Source organism: Pseudophryne corroboree, chromosome 3 (genome assembly GCF_028390025.1).
Source record: "Pseudophryne corroboree isolate aPseCor3 chromosome 3, aPseCor3.hap2, whole genome shotgun sequence".
NCBI lineage: Eukaryota > Metazoa > Chordata > Amphibia > Anura > Myobatrachidae > Pseudophryne > Pseudophryne corroboree.
In genome coordinates, this window is record NC_086446.1 from 390,737,563 (window position 1) to 390,750,949 (window position 13,387).

Genomic DNA, 13,387 nt, shown 5'->3' on the forward strand with positions numbered 1-13,387 from the left:
TATGTACAAGTATTGCAGATAAACCGCACTTGGGATGGGCGCCCAGCATCCACTACGGACTACGAGAAATAGAATTACCGGTGAGTAAATTCTTATTTTCTCTGACGTCCTAGTGGATGCTGGGAACTCCGTAAGGACCATGGGGATTATACCAAAGCTCCCAAACGGGCGGAAGAGTGCGGATGACTCTGCAACACCGAATGAGAGAACTCCAGGTCCTCCTCAGCCAGGGTATCAAATTTATAGAATTTTGCAAACGTGTTTGCCCCTGACCAAGTAGCAGCTCGGCAAAGTTGTAAAGCCGAGACCCCTCGGGCAGCCGCCCAAGATGAGCCCACCTTCCTTGTGGAATGGGCATTGACAGATTTTGGCTGTGGCAGGCCTGCCACAGAATGTGCAAGTTGAATTGTACTACAAATCCAACGAGCAATAGTCTGCTTAGAAGCAGGAGCACCCAGCTTGTTGGGTGCATATAGGATAGACAGTGAGTCAGATTTTCTGACTCCAGCCGTCCTGGAAACATATATTTTCAGGGCCCTGACCACGTCTAACAACTTGGAGTCCTCCAAGTCCCTAGTGGCCGGAAGGCACCACAATAGGCTGGTTCAAATGAAACGCTGACACCACCTTAGGGAGAAACTGGGGACGAGTCCTCAATTCTGCCCTATCCATATGGAAAATCAGATAAGGGCTTTTATAAGACAAAGCCGCCAATTCTGATACTCGCCTGGCAGAAGCCAAGGCCAATAACATGACCACCTTCCACGTGAGATATTTCAGATCCACGGTTTTTAGTGGTTCAAACCAATGTGATTTTAAGAAACTCAACACCACGTTGAGATCCCAAGGTGCCACAGGAGGCACATATGGGGGCTGAATATGCAGCACTCCCTTTACAAATGTCTGAACTTCAGGTACTGAAGCTAGTTCTTTTTTAAAGAAAATCGATAGAGCCGAGATCTGTACCTTAATGGAACCCAGTTTTAGGCCCATATTCACTCCTGCTTGCAGGAAATGCAGAAATCGACCTAGTTGAAATTCCTCAGTTGGGGCCTTTTCGGCCTCACACCATGCAACATATTTCCGTCATATGCGGTGATAATGATTTGCTGTAACCTCTTTCCTGGCTTTAATAAGCGTAGGAATGACTTCCTCCGGAATGCCCTTTTCTTTCAGGATCCGGCGTTCAACCGCCATGCCGTCAAACGCAGCCGCGGTAAGTCTTGGAACAGACAGGGCCCCTGCTGTAGCAGGTCTTGTCTTAGCGGCAGAGGCCACGGGTCCTCTGAGATCATCTCTTGAAGTTCCGGGTACCATGTTTTTCTTGGCCAATCCGGAACCACGAGAATTGTGTTTACTCCTCGCTTTCTTATTATTCTCAATACCTTTGGTATGAGAGGCAGCGGAGGGAAAACATAAAAACTGACTGGTACACCCACGGTGTCACCAGAGCGTCCACAGCTATCGCTTGAGGGTCTCTTGACCTGGCGCAATACCTCTCTAGTTTTTTGTTTAGGCGGGACGCCATCATGTCCACCTGTGGACGACCCCACTGATGTACAATCATTTGGAAGACTTCTGGATGAAGTCCCCACTCTCCCGGGTGGAGGTCGTGCCTGCTGAGGAAGTCTGCTTCCCAGTTGTCCACTCCCGGAATGAACACTGCTGACAGTGCTAGTACATGATTTTCCGCCCATCGGAGAATTCTTGTGGCTTCTGTCATTGCCATCCTGCTTCTTGTGCCGCCCTGTCGATTCACATGGGCGACTGCCGTGATGTTGTCTGACTGGATCAGCACCGGCTGGTGTAGGAGCAGGGATTTTGCTTGACTTAGGGCATTGTAGATGGCCCTTAGTTCCAGAATATTTATGTGAAGGGAAGTCTCCTGACTTGTCCATAGTCCTTGGAAGTTTCTTCCCTTTGTGACTGCCCCCCAGCCTCGCAGGCTGGCATCTGTGGTCACCAGGACCCAGTCCTGAATGCCGAATCTGCGACCCTCCAGAAGATGAGCACTCTGCAGCCACCACAGAAGAGACACCCTGGTTCTTGCAGACAGGGTTATCAAGCGATGCATCTGAAGATGCGATCCGGACCACTTGTCCAACAGGTCCCACTGAAAGATTCTGGCATGGAACCTGCCGAATGGAATTGCTTCGTAAGAATCTACCATCTTTCCCAGGACCCGCGTGCAGTGATGCACCGATACCTGTTTTGGTTTCAGGAGGTCTCTGACTAGAGAAGACAACTCCCTGGCTTTCTCCTCCGGGAGAAACACTTTTTTCTGGACTGTGTCCAGAATCATCCCCAGGAACAGTAGACGTGTCGTCGGGACCAGCTGTGACTTTGGGATATTCAGAATCCAGCCGTGCTGGTTCAGCACTTCCTGAGATAGTGCTACTCCCACCAACAACTGTTCTTTGGACCGTGCCTTTATTAGGAGATCGTCCAAGTACGGGATAATTAAAACTCCCTTTCTTCGAAGGAGTATCATCATTTCCGCCATAACCTTGGTAAATACCCTTGGTGCCGTGGAGAGTCCAAACGGCAGCGTCTGGAATTGGTAATGGCAATCCTGTACCACAAATCTGAGGTACTCCTGGTGAGGATGGTAAATGGGGACATGCAGGTAAGCATCCTTGATGTCCAGGGAAACCATGTAATCCCCCTCGTCCAGGCTTGCAATAACCGCCCTGAGCGATTCCATCTTGAACTTGAATTTTTTTATGTACATGTTCAAGGACTTCAAATTTAAAATGGGTCTCACCGAACCGTCCGGCTTCGGTACCACAAATAGTGTGGAATAGTAACCCCGGCCTTGTTGAAGTAGGGGTACCTTGATTATCACCTGCTGGGAATACAGCTTGTGAATTGCCGCTATAGCACCGCCTCCCTGTCTGAGGGAGCAATCGGCAAGGCAGATTTTAGGAACCGGTGGGGTGGAGCCGCCTCGAATTCCAGCATGTATCCCTGAGATACTACTTGAAGGATCCAGGGATCCACCTGTGAGCGAGCCCACTGATCGCTGAAATTTCTGAGGCGGGCCCCCACCGTACCTGGCTCCACCTGTGGAGCCCCACCGTCATGCGGCGGACTTGGAAGAGGAAGCGGGGGAGGACTTTTGTTCCTGGGAACCTGCTGTCTGTTGCAGCCTTTTTCCCCTACCTCTGCCTCTAGACAGAAAAGACCCTCCTTTTCCACGCTTGCTTTTCTGGGTCCGAAAGGACTGAACCTGATAAAATGGCGCCTTCTTAGGCTGTGAGGGAACATGGGGTAAAAATGCTGACTTCCCAGACGTTGCTGTGGAAACTAGGTCGGAGAGACCATCCCCAAATAATTCCTCCCCTTTATAAGGCCAAACTTCCATGTGCCTCTTGGAATCTGCATCTCCCGTCCACTGACGAATCCATAAGCATCTCCTAGCAGAGATAGACAATGCACTTACTTTAGATGCCAGCCGGCAAATTTCCCTCTGTGCATCTCTCATATATAAGACTGAATCTTTTATATGGTCAATCGTTAGCAGAATAGTGTCTCTGTCTAATGTGTCAATATTTTCTGACAGTTTTTCTGACCATGCAGCGGCAGCACTGCACATCCAAGCTGACGCAATAGCTGGTCTAAGTATAATGCCTGAGTGTGTGTATACAGACTTCAGGATTGCCTCCTGCTTTCTATCAGCAGGCTCCTTAAGGGCGGCCGTATCCTGAGAGGGTAGTGCCACCTTCTTTGACAAATGTGTGAGCGCTTTATCCACCCTAGGTGGTGTTTCCCAACGTGACCTATCCTCTGGCGGGAAAGGGAACGCCATTAGTACCTTCTTAGGAATTACAAATTTTTTATCAGGGAAAAGCCACGCTTCTTCACACACTTCATTTAGTTCATCTGATGGGGGAAAAAATAAGAATTTACTTACCGATAATTCTATTTCTCGGAGTCCGTAGTGGATGCTGGGGTTCCTGAAAGGACCATGGGGAATAGCGGCTCCGCAGGAGACAGGGCACAAAAGTAAAGCTTTTACAGGTCAGGTGGTGTGTACTGGCTCCTCCCCCTATGACCCTCCTCCAGACTCCAGTTAGGTACTGTGCCTGGACGAGCGTACACAATAAGGGAGGATTTTGAATCCCGGGTAAGACTCATACCAGCCACACCAATCACACCGTACAACTTGTGATCTAAACCCAGTTAACAGTATGATAACAGAGGAGCCTCTGAAAGATGGCTTCCTAAACAATAACCCGAATTAGTTAACAATAACTATGTACAAGTATTGCAGATAATCCGCACTTGGGATGGGCGCCCAGCATCCACTACGGACTCCGAGAAATAGAATTATCGGTAAGTAAATTCTTATTTTCTCTATCGTCCTAAGTGGATGCTGGGGTTCCTGAAAGGACCATGGGGATTATACCAAAGCTCCCAAACGGGCGGGAGAGTGCGGATGACTCTGCAGCACCGAATGAGAGAACTCCAGGTCCTCCTTTGCCAGGGTATCAAATTTGTAAAAATTTACAAACGTGTTCTCCCCTGACCACGTAGCTGCTCGGCAGAGTTGTAATGCCGAGACCCCTCGGGCAGCCGCCCAAGATGAGCCCACCTTCCTTGCGGAATGGGCCTTAACAGATTTAGGCTGTGGCAGGCCTGCCACAGAATGTACAAGTTGAATTTTGTTACAAATCCAACGAGCAATCGACTGCTTAGAAGCAGGTGCACCCAACTTGTTGGGTGCATACAGTATAAATAGCGAGTCAGATTTTCTGACTCCAGCCGTCCTTTAAATGTATATTTTTAAGGCTCTGACAACGTCCAACAACTTGGAGTCCTTCAAGTCGTCTGTAGCCGCAGGCACTACAATAGGCTGGTTCAGGTGAAACGCTGATACCACCTTAGGGAGAAAATGCGGACGCGTCCGCAGCTCTGCCCTATGTCGAATGGAAAATTAAATAAGGGCTTTTATAAAACAAAGCCGCCAGTTCAGATACTCTCCCGGCCGAAGCCAGGGCCAGTAACATAGTCACTTTCCATGTGAGATATTTCAAATCCACATTCTTTAGTGGTTCAAACCAATTGGATTTGAGGAAATCTAAAACTACATTTAGATCCCACGGTGCCACCTTAGGCACCACAGGAGGCTGTATATGCAGTACTCCTTTGATAAAAATCTGGACCTCAGGGACTGAGGCCAATTCTTTTTGGAAGAATATTGATAGGGCCGAAATTTGAACCTTAATAGATCCCAATTTGAGACCCATAGACAATCCTGATTGCAGGAAATGTAGGAAAACGACCCAGTTGAAATTCCTCCATCGGAGCACTCCGCTGCTCGCACCACGCAACATATTTTCGCCAAATACGGCGATAATGCTTCGCGGTGACTTCCTTCCTTGCCTTTATCAAGGTAGGAATGACTTCTTCTGGAATGCCTTTTCCTTTTAGGATCTGGCATTCAAACGCCATGCCGTCAAACGCAGCCGCGGTAAGTCTTGAAAAAGACAAGGACCCTGCTGAAGCAGGTCCCTTCTCAGAAATAGAGGCCACGGATCGTCCGTGACCATCTCTTGAAGTTCCGGGTACCAAGTCCTTCTTGGCCAATCCGGAGCCACTAGTCTTACTCCTCTTTGCCGTATAATCCTCAATACCTTTGGTATGAGCGGCAGAGGAGGAAACACATATACCGACTGGTACACCCAAGGTGTTACCAGCGCGTCCACAGCTATTGCCTGCGGATCTCTTGACCTGGCGCAATACCTGTCCAGTGTTTTGTTGAGGCGAGACGCCATCATGTCCACCATTGGTTTTACCCAACGGTTTAATAGCATGTGGAAAACTTCTGGATGAAGTCCCCACTCTCCCGGGTGAAGGTCGTGTCTGCTGAGGAAGTCTGCTTCCCAGTTGTCCACGCCCGGGATGAATACTGCTGACAGTGCTATCACGTGATTCTCCGCCCAGCGAAGGATCCTGGCAGCTTCTGCCATTGCCCTCCTGCTTCTTGTGCCGCCCTGTCTGTTTACATGGGCGACTGCCGTGATGTTGTCCGACTGGATCAACACCGGTCTTCCTTGAAGCAGAGGTTCCGCCTGGCTTAGAGCATTGTAGATTGCTCTTAGTTCCAGAATGCTTATGTGAAGAGACTTTTTCAGGCTCGACCACACTCCCTGGAAATTTCTTCCCTGTGCGACTGCTCCCCAGCCTCTCAGGCTGGCATCCGTGGTCACCAGGATCCAATCCTGCATGCCGAATCTGCGGCCCTCCAATAGATGAGCCTCCTGCAACCACCACAGAAGGGATACCCTTGTCCTCGGCGACAGGGTTATCCGCAGGTGCATCTGAAGATGCGACCCTGACCATTTGTCCAACAGATCCCTTTGCATGGAATCTGCCGAAAGGGATTGCTTCGTAAGAAGCTACCATTTTTTCCCAGGACTCTTGTGCATTGATGTACAGACACCTTTCCTGGTTTTAGGAGGTTCCTGACCAGGTCAGATAACTCCTTGGCTTTTTCTTCGGGAAGAAAAACCTTTTTCTGAACTGTGTCCAGAATCATCCCCAGGAACAGCAGACGAGTTGTCGGCATTAATTGGGATTTTGGAATATTCAGAATCCATCCGTGCTGCTTTAGCACCTCTTGAGATAGTGCTAAACCCATCTCTAGCTGTTCTCTGGACCTTGCCCTTATTAGGAGATCGTCCAAGTATGGGATAATTAATACGCCTTTTCTTCGAAGAAGAAATATTATCTCGGCCATTACCTTTGTAAAGACCCGAGGTGCCGTGGACAAACCAAACGGCAGCGTCTGAAACTGATAGTGACAGTTTTGTACAACGAACCTGAGGTACCCCTGGTGTGCGGGGTAATTGGAACGTGGAGATACGCATCCTTGATGTCCAAGGATACCATAAAGTCCCCTTCTTCCAGGTTCGCTATCACTGCTCTGAGTGACTCCATCTTGAACTTGAACTTCTTTATGTACAGGTTCAAGGACTTCAGATTTAGAATAGGCCTTACCGAGCCATCCGGCTTCGGTACCACAAAAAGAGTGGAATAATACCCCTTCCATTGTTGTAGAAGAGGTACCTTGACTATCACCTGCTGAGAATACAGCTTGTGAATGGCTTCCAAAACCGTCTCCCTTTCTGAGGGGGACGTTGGTAAAGCAGACTTCAGGAAACGGCGAGGTGGCTCTGTCTCTAATTTCAACCTGTACCCCTGAGATATTATCTGCAGGATCCAGGGATTTACCTGCGAGTGAGCCCACTGCGCGCTGTAATTCTTGAGACGACCGCCTACCGCCCCCGAGTCCGCTTGCGAAGCCCCAGCGTCATGCTGAGGCTTTTGTAGAAGCCGGGGAGGGCTTCTGTTCCTGGGAAGGAGCTGCCTGTTGCTGTCTCTTCCCTCGTCCTCTGCCTCGTGGCAGATATGAATAGCCCTTTGCTCTCTTATTTTTAAAGGAACGAAAGGGCTGCGGTTGAAAGGTCGGTGCCTTTTTCTGTTGGGGAGTGACTTGAGGTAGAAAGGTGGATTTCCCGGCCGTAGCCGTGGCCACCAAATCCGATAGACCGACCCCAAATAACTCCTCTACGCATCGCCTGTCCACTGTCGTGTCCATAAAGCTCTTCTGGCCGAAATGGACATAGCACTTACCCGTGATGCCAGTGTGCAGATATCTCTCTGTGCATCACGCATATAAAGAAATGCATCCTTTATTTGTTCTAACGACAGTAAAATATTGTCCCTGTCCAGGGTATCAATATTTTCGATCAGGGACTCTGACCAAACTACCCCAGCACTGCACATCCAGGCAGTCGCAATAGCTGGTCGTAGTATAACACCTGCATGTGTGTATATACCTTTTTGGATATTTTCCATCCTCCTATCTGATGGATCTTTAAGTGCGGCCGTCTCAGGAGAGGGTAACGCCACTTGTTTTGATAAGCGTGTTAGCGCTTTGTCCACCCTAGGAGGTGTTTCCCAGCGCTCCCTAACCTCTGGCGGGAAAGGGTATAAAGCCAATAACTTCTTTGAAATTAGCAGTTTTTTTATCGGGGCACCCCACGCTTCATCACACACGTCATTTAATTCTTCTGATTCGGTAAAAACTACTGGTAGTTTTTTCACACCCCACATAATACCCTGTTTAGTGGTACCTGTAGTATCAGCTAAATGTAACATCTCCTTTATTGCCAAAATCATATAACGTGTGGCCCTACTGGAAAATACGGTTGATTCGTCACCTTCACCACCGGAATCAGTGCCTGTGTCTGGGTCTGTGTCGACCGACTGAGGCAAGGGGCGTTTTACAGCCCCTGACGGTGTTTGAGGCGCCTGGACAGGCACTAATTGAGTGTCCGGCCGCCTCATGTCGGCAAACGACTGCTTAAGCGAGTTGACGCTATCCCGTAATTCCACAAATAAAGGCATCCATTCTGGTGTCGACCCCCTAGGAGGTGACATCCTCATATTTGGCAATTGCTCCGCCTCCACACCAATAACGTCCTCATACATGTCGACACACACGTACCGACACACAGCAGACACACAGGGAATGCTCTATACGAAGACAGGACCCACTAGCCCTTTGGGGAGACAGAGGGAGAGTCTGCCAGCACACACCAAAAAGCGCTATATATGACAGGGATAGCCTTATGATTAAGTGCTCCCTTATAGCTGCTTTTATATTAATATATTGCCATTTATTTTGCCCCCCCTCTCTGTTATACCCTGTTTCTGTAGTGCAGTGCAGGGGAGAGACCTGGGAGCCTTCCTGACCAGCGGAGCTGTGACAGAAAATGTCGCCGTGTGCTGAGGAGATAGGCCCCGCCCCTTTTTCGGCGGGCTCGTCTCCCGCTATTTAGTACATTTAGGCAGGGGTAAATATCTCCATATAGCCTCTGGGGCTATATGTGAGGTATTTTTAGCCTTTTTAAAGGTTTTCATTTGCCTCCCAGGGCGCCCCCCCCCCCCAGCGCCCTGCACCCTCAGTGACTGCCGTGTGAAGTGTGCTGAGAGGAAAATGGCGCACAGCTGCAGTGCTGTGCGCTACCTTAAGAAGACTGCAGGAGTCTTCAGCCGCCGATTCTGGACCTCTTCTTGCTTCAGCATCTGTGAGGGGGCCGGCGGCGTGGCTCCGGTGACCATCCAGGCTGTACCTGTGATCGTCCCTCTGGAGCTTCATGTCCAGTAGCCAAGAAGCCAATCCATCCTGCACGCAGGTGAGTTCACTTCTTCTCCCCTCTGTCCCTCGTTGCAGTGATCCTGTTGCCAGCAGGAATCACTGTAAAATAAAAAACCTAAGCTAAACTCTCTAAGCAGCTCTTTATGAGAGCCACCTAGAATTGCACCCTTCTCGGCCGGGCACAAAAATCTAACTGGAGTCTGGAGGAGGGTCATAGGGGGAGGAGCCAGTACACACCACCTGACCTGTAAAAGCTTTACTTTTGTGCCCTGTCTCCTGCGGAGCCGCTATTCCCCATGGTCCTTTCAGGAACCCCAGCATCCACTTAGGACGATAGAGAAACTACGGGTAGTTTTTTCTCCCCAAACATAATACCCTTTTTTGTGGTATCTGGATGTAAATCAGAAATGTTTAACACCTCTTTCATTGCCTCAATCATGCAGTGAATGGCCCCGACAGGCATTAGGTTTGACTCATCGTCGTCGACACTGTTATCAGTATCCGTGTCGACATCCGGGTCTGCAAACTGAGGTAGCGGGCGTTTTAGAGCCCCTGACGACCCCTGAGGCACCTGGACAGGCACGAGCTGAGATCCCGGCTGTCCCACATTTGGCATGTCGTCAAATTTCTTATGTAAAGAATCTATACGTGCACTCATTTCTTTCCATAAGTTCATCCACTCGGGTGTCTGCCCCGCAGGGGGTGACGTCCCTTCAAAATGCATCTGCTCCGCCTCCACCTCATTATCCTCATCAAACATGTCGACACAGCCGTACCGACACACCCCACACACACAGGGAATGCTCAACAGAGGACAGGACCCACAAAAAGCCCTTTGGGGGGACAGAGTGAGAGTATGCCAGCACACACCAGAGCGCTATATATATACAGGGACTAACTGAGTTATGTCCCTAATAGCTGCTTTTCATATAATATATGTATATATACTGCCAAATTTAATGCCCCCCCTCTCTTTTCCCTCTAACTGTTACTGTATATTGCAGGGAAGAGCCAGGGAGCTTCCTTCCAGCCGAGCTGTGAGGGAAAAATGGCGCCAGTGTGCTGAGGAGATAGGCTCCGCCCCTTTTTCGCTGCCTATTCTCCCGCTTTTTATGGAATTCTGGCAGGGGCATTTACCTCATATATAGCCTCTGGGGCTATATATTGAGGTATTTTAGCCAGCCAAGGTGTTATTATTGCTGCCTCAGGGCGCCCCCCCCCCCCAGCGCCCTGCACCCTCAGTGACCGGAGTGTGAAGTGTGAGAGGAGCAATGGCGCACAGCTGCAGTGCTGTGCGCTACCTTGGTGAAGACAGAGTCTTCATGCCGCCGATTTTCCGGACCATCTTCTTGCTTCTGGCTCTGTAAGGGGGACGGCGGCGCGGCTCCGGGACCGAACACCAAGGACTGGGCCTGCGGTCGATCCCTCTGGAGCTAATGGTGTCCAGTAGCCTAAGAAGCCCAATCCGGCTGCAAGCAGGCGAGTTCGCTTCTTCTCCCCTTAGTCCCTCGCTGCAGTGAGCCTGTTGCCAGCAGGTCTCACTGAAAATAAAAAACCTAAGTCTATTCTTTCTAAGAGCTCAGGAGAGCCCCTAGTGTGCATCCAACCTCGGCCGGGCACGAATTCTAACTGAGGCTTGGAGGAGGGTCATAGTGGGAGGAGCCAGTGCACACCAGGTAGTCTGAAATCTTTCTAGAGTGCCCAGCCTCCTTCGGAGCCCGCTATTCCCCATGGTCCTTACGGAGTTCCCAGCATCCACTAGGACGTCAGAGAAAATAGGATTTTGGTACTTACCAGGTAAATCCTTTTCTTTGAATCCATAGGGGGCACTGGAGTACTCTTGGGATATGGACGGCTTTAGCAGAACCAGGGCACTGAATATTTAAATTTAGTAACTCTCCACCCCTCCATATTCCCAGAGTACCTCAGTGTTTTTACTGAGCCGAACAGGAGCGATAGAGAGGTTGACAATGGAGAATTACATAGAACATAACGGACAACAATAAAGTTGACACATAACGTTACTGACAACTAAACAGTTGACACCATAACCAGAACTTGATAATTTGAACCAGTTGGTGAGAGTGTTACCATAAGATCCCCTGAACTTACCAGAAACCAGGTAAAACTGCTCTGGGTGGGCGTCCAGTGCCCCCTATGGATTCAAAGAAAAGGATTTACCTGGTAAGTACCAAAATCCTATTTTCTTTTTCATCCACTAGGGGTCACTGGAGTACTCTTGGGACGTACCAAAGCTTCCCCATTGGGCGGGAGAGCTGTTTGGCACCTGTAACACTAGGTGACCAAAGCTAGCTGCTGATGCCGCAAACGTATCAAACTTGTAAAAGCGCACAAACGTGTGCACTGACGACCATGTAGCCGCACGACAAAGCTGCATCGTAGAAGTTCCACGACCAGCTGCCCATGAAGTTCCCACAGAACGTGTGGAATGAGCTGTTACTGATGTAGGCGGCTGTAATCTAGCATGAAGGTAAGCCTGACGTATGGTCAGTTTTATCCATGTGGATAAGGTCTGCTTAGAAGCTGGCCAACCCATATTGGCAGCATCATAGAGAACAAACAACGTATCTGTCTTACGAACTATAGACATTCGGGATACATAAACGCGGAGTGCACGTACCATATCTAACGTTCCAGGATCTCCTGTTAACACAGGAACTACTATTGGCTGATTGATGTGAAAAGATGACACTACCTTTGGTAAGAAAGCGGGATTCGTCCGAAGTTCCGCTCTGTGATCATGAAACACCAAATACGGTGGCTTGCATGACAAGGCAAGCAAATCTGAAACACGCCTTGCCGAAGCTTACAAAATATCCACTTGTTGTAAGGGTTCAAAATATGAAGACTGTAAGAAATCTAAAACCAGATTCAAGTCCCATGGCGCTATAGGTGGAATGAATGGAGACTGTACTCTGAGGACACCTTGCAAAAAAGTGTGTACCGGCGGCAATAGAGCCAATCGTCTTTAAAAGTAAATTGACAACGCAGATACCTGCACCTTTAGTGTAGATAAACGCAGTCCTCCATCTAACCCCGTCTGCAGAAATAACAAAATACGGGATAACTTGAAAGATGATCTCGGAAACTTCCGAGCTTCACACCAACCTATATAGGCACGCCAAATTCTGTAATAATGAGCTAACGTAACAGGCTTTCTAGCTCGTAACATGGTTGGTATAACCAATTTTGGAATGCCCTCTCTTCTTAAGAGGGCAGTCTCAACAGCCACCCCGTCAAACGCAACCTTGCTAAATTGGGGTAAAGGAACGGACCCTGTTGTAACAGGTCCGGACGTAGTGGGAGAGGGCAAGGATCGTCTGAGATCCGAGAACCAAGCTCTCCGAGGCCAATGAGGCGCCACTAGTATGACTGTGACGGACTCTATTTTGATCCGTTTTAGCAACAGAGGGAGCAGCGGAAACGGTGGAAACAGATACACGAAGCTGTACGGCCACGCAATTGTGAGAGCATCCACCGCCACTGCCTTTGGATCTGTCGTTGTGGACACATACTGGGTCGTTTGGTGATTGTGGCGAGATGCCATCAGGTCCACTTGAGGGTAACCCCACCTCTGGACCAAAATGTGAAACACTTCTGGATTTAATGGCCATTCTCCTGTATGAAAATCCCGACGACTGAGATAATCCGCCTCCCAGGTGTCCACTCCCGGAATGAACACTGCCGACAATATCCCTTGGTTATGTTCGGCCCAATTGAGGATTCAAGCTACTTCCCGCATTGCCATGCGACTTCTCGTTCCTCCTTGTTTGTTGATGTACGCGACTGCCGTCGCGTTGTCTGACTGCACCTGGACAGTCTGAGACCGAAGCATGTGTACTGCTTGTCGTAGCGCAATGTAAATTGCCCGGAGTTCCAGGACATTTATAGACAGCAATCTTTCGTGATCTGCCCAGAGACCCTGGAGCTGACAATTTTGAACTACAGCTCCCCAACCTCTGAGACTTGCGTCCGTCTTTAGAATTATCCAATTCCAGGCACCGAACCGTTTCCCTGCGATTAGATTGTGTACTTTGAGCCACCAGAGTAGAGATACCCTTGCCCGTGGCGACAACCTGTGGTGAATCTGCAGATGCGAGCCCGACCACTGTGCGAGCACATCCAGTTGAAATGGACGTGAGTGAAATCTTCCGAACTGAAGCGCTTCGAAAGCCGCCACCATTGTGCCTAAGAGGC

At 49.4% G+C, this 13,387-nt stretch overlaps 1 protein-coding gene across 4 annotated transcripts in view; it reads right to left on the bottom strand.

The window, feature by feature from the left end:
- Nucleotides 1-13,387, bottom strand: part of NBR1 (NBR1 autophagy cargo receptor) — a 159,048-nt gene that overhangs the window by 104,652 nt on the left and 41,009 nt on the right. The window lies entirely within an intron of this gene.